Here is a 5709-nt window from a genome sequence, read left to right on the forward strand (position 1 = left end):
GCATGGAGAACAAGAAAGTTGAGTTCGAGAACAAAACACAAGAACGTTAACATGCCAAACCTTGGAAGAGAAACTGACTGTATCTGACAGTTTTACACATTTTAGGGAGACAGGAGACATCAATCAACATATGTAAAATGAACACTGGTTTGATTCGGTACAACCTGAAGCAAAAGTGGGTCAACTCGAAGCCAGGAGGGGGCTTCCAGGTCACAGGTAGGTGAGAGAGGAACGGTTGCATTCTTCTGAGTTTCTCATGAGCCTCTCCAAAGGAGGCAGTAAGATATGCATTCTTCTCAGCGTGCAGCGGATGACTTTGAATAGAATGGGAGGCAGGTTTGCCCTAAGCAGTTCCCAGATTGATTTTTCCCTTTATTTTAGTGATTTGCGCGGCCCAAAATATTTTCCTTTCCAATTTCCCCCTTTTGTTTTAAAAATATTTTGGAGAAAGCATTTGAGAAGAAAATCAGTCTCTGGTGGCAGGTTTTGTCTGATTTCTCATGGAGTAGCTGAGATTACAGGCGAGCGACACCACACCTAGCTAATTTTTTTTTTTTTTTTTTTTTTTTTTTTTGGGTAGAAACGTGGGTCTCCCTCGGTTGCCCAGGCTGTCTCTGGTGCCCAACGCAGGGCTCCCCGTAATCTCTACAAATAATCCAGTAAGGAACACCAGAGCGTGGAAAGCTGAGGACGACCGACAAAGGACTCCCGAGTAGGTTTTCACTTCAAGCTCTAGGGTAAGGAGGGCGCTCAGGGAATTCCAGGGAAACCTCGGGAAAATATGGATCAAGCTGAGAGTAAATTCGCTAATTACTTAAGCCTTGTGCAGCAGTTACTGCGCCGCGGAGGGGTAATTGTCAGTACCCAAAATCTCACATCTTTGTTCCCCCTGGTAGACAAGTATTCTCCTTGGTTCCCGGAATATGGAATCATGAATGTAGAAGATTCGGACAAGGTGGGATCAGACTTAAAACGAGCATAACAGGAGGGCTGCGATATTCCCGTCTCTGCTTGGCCTGTGTGGTCTGCAATTAAAACAGCCCTGGAGCCCTTCCACACTGAGGAGGAGAAGGAGGATTTTCAGGATGACATAGGAAAGTTGAATAATCAGGAGTCTAATTATCAGCTAAGTGAACCATGACAGTCTCGTTTAAAAAAGGGCGAGAAACGGGAAGGTATGTATGCTAATCTCCAAAAACTTATAAAAGAAACTGTGCCACCTACTGCGCCTTTAGGGGAAGGTCTGGAATGGCCACCCCCAGGCCAGCCTCGTGAATATTTGGAAGGGGAGCCTGAAACCCGCACCTTGCCGCTCCTATTGTTGCAGGCCCCGCCAGTAACTATGGCGAAGGGAAGCTTCAGGCTTGTCCAACAGCCAATTAGGATGAGGGAATGATCTAGGCTTGCCCACCTGTTAATTATGGTAGAGGAATGCTGCCAGCGGGTCCAAATACAAATTATGGCACAGGGACAATCCAGGCATCCATTCGCCAGGCATAAGAAATGGAGGATTTGAATGCTTGGCAGTTTCTGGTCGTTATTTCGCCAGCTGAGGAGGCCAGAGAACTTACTCAAGCATGCTGGGAGCCATTTCCTCTTAAAATATTAAAAGACTTAAAGCAAGCAATTGGACAATATGGGCCAAATTCTACTTACGTTCATTCCTTATTACAATGTGTGGCTTATAACAGACGTTGAATACGTATGGATTGAGAGGCATTAGCCCGATCCACCCTGTCCCCCTCTGAATTTCTCCAATTGAAAACCTGGTGGACGGATGAAGCAACAAATCAGGCAGAAATGCTCAAGCCCAACGTCCCGTTAATATCACACCTGATCAATTGCTTGGAATCGGACAGGCATGGAGTACTCTAAATCAACAGATGGTAATGGGTGATGAGGCTGTTGATCAGCTCAGAACTACATGCCTAAGAGCCTGGGAAAAAATTCACGACGCTAGTTCTGCTTATACTTCTTTTAACACAGTTCAACAGGGTCCAAGGGAGCCTTTTCCAGATTCTATCACTCCTTTGCTGGATGCGGCTCAAAAGGCTATTTCCAATTCTCATGCCAAGAAAGTGATCGTTCAGCTGCTTGCTCATGAAAATGTTAATACAGAATGTCAGGCAGCAATTAGACCTATTAAGGGATTGGCAGATCTAAATGAGGAAAAAACTTTAAGTGAATACATTAAAGCCTGCGATGGCATTGGGGGGCACTTATATAAGGCCAGCATCCTTATATAAGGCCAGGGGGAGAGAGGGGGATGCTATTACTCCCCATATCGTGGGGGGTGCCTCACCCCACTGTGATGAGGATCTAACAGCAAGGGGGAGAGAGGGGATTGCTATTACTCACCATTATGAGGTGGATCGTAATCATTACTCCCCCTGCAATGTGTGTCCATTACTAACAATCTCCTTTGTTCAGGATATTAGGAACAATTTCACAGGTTTTGTGTACACAGCCTGCGATAGGAGAAGAATACCATCCTTCTCCTACCGCACCTCCGGCTATTAGGAACCATACCACACAATGAGTGTACACTTTTTGGGAGATTTGGGGTAATGTCCTCCTGTGTTTCCCTGAATATTCGGCGACATATCACAGGGTGGCTGTACACCCACTACTCTCTTGGCAGGAACATCATACTTTACCTACTGGAAATTAGGAGCAATATCACAGACTGGATGTCAAGCCACTGTCATATTGGAAGTAATATCATGCTCTCCTCCACAAGTTAAGGGGAACAATAACACAGGGGGGTGTGTACCTTCTCCGGTAGTGGAAGTAGTATCATCATCTCTTCCTTTAGATGACAGTGTAGCAGGACGAGCCGCAGACAAAACTCCTCAGACATCGGATTAAAGAAGGAAGAGGTTTTTTATTCAGCCGGGAGCGTCGGCAGATTCGCGTCTTAAGAACGGAGCTCCCTGAAGAAGAAATACGTGGCCTTTTTTGATAAATCAAGCATGCTTGGAAAACGTGATGAGGGGCTACATGTATCAGCTAACAGAACAAAAAGTTTTACAGTGCTTTCTCATACAATGTCTGGAATTTACAGATAACACTAGTAGTTTTGGTCAGGGGTTGATATTATCATTATTATTTTAACCACCAGGGCCAGGTGGTGGTGCCAAGGTCGTCTAGCTATTTATCTTACTTCTGTTTCTTTCCAACTTTTTGCTTTCTTCCCCTTCTCCTGTCTTATAAACTAGGGAAAAGGGGAGACGGGGAAAAGCTGGGAAAGAGCAGAAGAAGTGGTGGTCTCATTCTATAGTAGCACACACCAGCCGAGGCAGGGCAGGTGCACCCTCTCCTCATAGGCTGCCCACCTGGCCTCACCGTGGCCTCACCGTTGTGGCAGCCCCGGTGCTGCTGCAGGCAGGGTGTGCTGCTCCCAGGCCCCAGGCGCTTGGGGACTTGTCTGGAAGGGGGCAGAGCACCCACGCTCACTCAGCATCACCAGCATGCGGGTTCACAGGCCTGGCACTTGGCACACGAGGGACCAGCACCCCCATGGTAGCCTTGTGGGGGCACTCTTTTGTACTTGGCACAGGGAAACCGATGCTTCAACAAGGATGACCAGCCCCTCTGCTGGCAAAGAGGAGAGAGGAGGGCCTGGCTCAGCCCAAGTCCTCTGTGACCCCGTACCCTGTTTCCCTGATGCAGCTGGAGGAAAGACAGCTGTGCCTGTGCTCAGCACAACCCTCTCGTCCTCCCACCTAGCGACAAACCATAACAATGGCATGGATGATACGTCCCCAGAATCGAGACCTGCCAGGGTCTGGGCTGAGCTCTCACTGTGAACCCAGGAGATGGCAGGAAAGGTGCCTATGAGAAAACTGTGCTGCTGTAAAAATAATGTCCAATATCCCTGTCCCTGCACCCTGACAAAGCCTGTGCTGGGCCACCAGCCTGCCTCCTGGCCTGTGGTTCTGCCAGGTAATGACGGGATCACAGCACCTCCGCCCTCGACCACCTGATCAGAAAGTCACCCCCCCTGGCTGCTCGTGGGAGCGAGGCTGAAGCCAGGGCGCTGGTGCAGGAGTCATCCCCTGAGGGCCTGGGGAGCCATGCAGAGTAACAGACACCATTCAGTATATTCAGGCAAAAAATGAAAACATTGTTTTGAAAATAGACCCCCAACATTATCATCTATGCATCTGAAGGCAGAACCCGCTCTGCATGTCCAAAATGGACATTTACTACACTGAGGAGTTCAGCAAAATTTCTACTAAGTTGGTGCACAAGGTTTTGCACCAGCCTCACAGAAGAGTCTGTAGGAATTTTAATATCTTTATCCCAGGCCCCCCGGCCTGTTTCCAGGGAAGCCCACGGGTACAGTGTGTTCCTCCCTCGTCCTGGGATTGTGAGTGTTTCTTGAATGGTCATCCTTCATCTTGTCCATACCGAGGTGATTTTTACCTCTCACAGTCTGTGGGAGGATTCAATGACAGGAGAAAAATGGTGTCGGTCAAAGCCAGTTCCCAGCCTCCCCTGTCCCCAGGGGTCTGATGTCTGGAAGGACAGGACACAGAGGGACCCAGCCCCGGATGTGCCATCCCTTACAGGCTTAGCTCCCCCAGCCTCAGCTTCTGTGCCAGATGCAGGTGTGGGCAGGAAGGGATGCAGCCATAAGGTCTGTGTCCAGGCATCCACAGGTTGTGTGCCTTGTGGGGACTGTGGGTTCATCTCCCGCTTCCCCACAAGGGTCATTTCGTTTCTTGTCAGAGACTCACCAGTTGCCACACCAGGGCAAAAACTTTTGAAAGTCAGAAAAGCTTTGTGTTTCTGTGCCAGGGTCCCAGCCAAGACCCCCAAGGACCCAGGGGAACTCCTGCCTATGCCGTCAGCTGTGCTTCTCACCACCACCCAAGAAATCTCCTCTAATGAGCATGAATGGGAGGAAAGTCAGCATACGCCTTCTCAGCATTTCTGCTGTTACTGAGCTCTTTCTATGGACCAGGCACTTCACACGCATTATTTAATACTGTAAGGGTACATTTAACAAATTAATTATCCTTGTTGTGAAGAGGGAGACGTTTTCCCCACGTTCCTAGAGCATTTTTGACCTCGTGACTATGAATCTTTTCTCATCTTTCCATGTGTAGATAAATCTTGGTAAAGATAAGCCACCTACTAATTTTACAACCCAAAAATGTTATGCAAATGTCGGGGATGCATCCCTTTTTGAAATATAAGCATCTGAGAAGGCAGCACCACACACTCCCTATACCTGTGGGTTTTAACCTAAGAACCTGATGGTTGCAGCTGGAACCATCTGCTAGCAGGGATGGCAATTGAAGTTTTATTATTTCCTGGATAAAGGCAATCGACTAAAGCAAAAGGTCGCCTGGATTCCCGCGTGAGTTTAGGATGAACTTTGTAAAACATGCAGTAAAGGGCACTGTTGAGCTTCTTATGGGAAGACAAGGGGCCATAAATCCTGACAGCTTATGAATATCATGGTTAAATATAGGGGGGTCGGCTGGGCATGGTGGCTCACGCCTGTTATCCCAGCACTTTGGGAGGCCAAGGTGGGCCTCCCAAAGGTTAGGAGATTGAGACCATCCTGGCTAACATGGTGAAACCCTGTCGCTACTAAAAATACAAAAAAAAATTACCCGGGCATGATGGCGGGCGGCTGTGGTCCCAGCTACTCCAGAGGCTGAGGCAGGAGAATGGGGGGAACCCGGGAGGCGGAGC

General features: G+C 48.4%; 1 pseudogene; it reads right to left on the reverse strand.

Moving 5' to 3' along the window:
* Window positions 1–3478: 3478 nt before the first annotated feature.
* LOC105532176 lies at window positions 3479–4097 on the reverse strand (annotated as a pseudogene).
* Window positions 4098–5709: the final 1612 nt, after the last annotated feature.

The sequence above is a fragment of the Mandrillus leucophaeus genome, unplaced genomic scaffold (assembly GCF_000951045.1).
Source record: "Mandrillus leucophaeus isolate KB7577 unplaced genomic scaffold, Mleu.le_1.0 Scaffold939, whole genome shotgun sequence".
NCBI lineage: Eukaryota > Metazoa > Chordata > Mammalia > Primates > Cercopithecidae > Mandrillus > Mandrillus leucophaeus.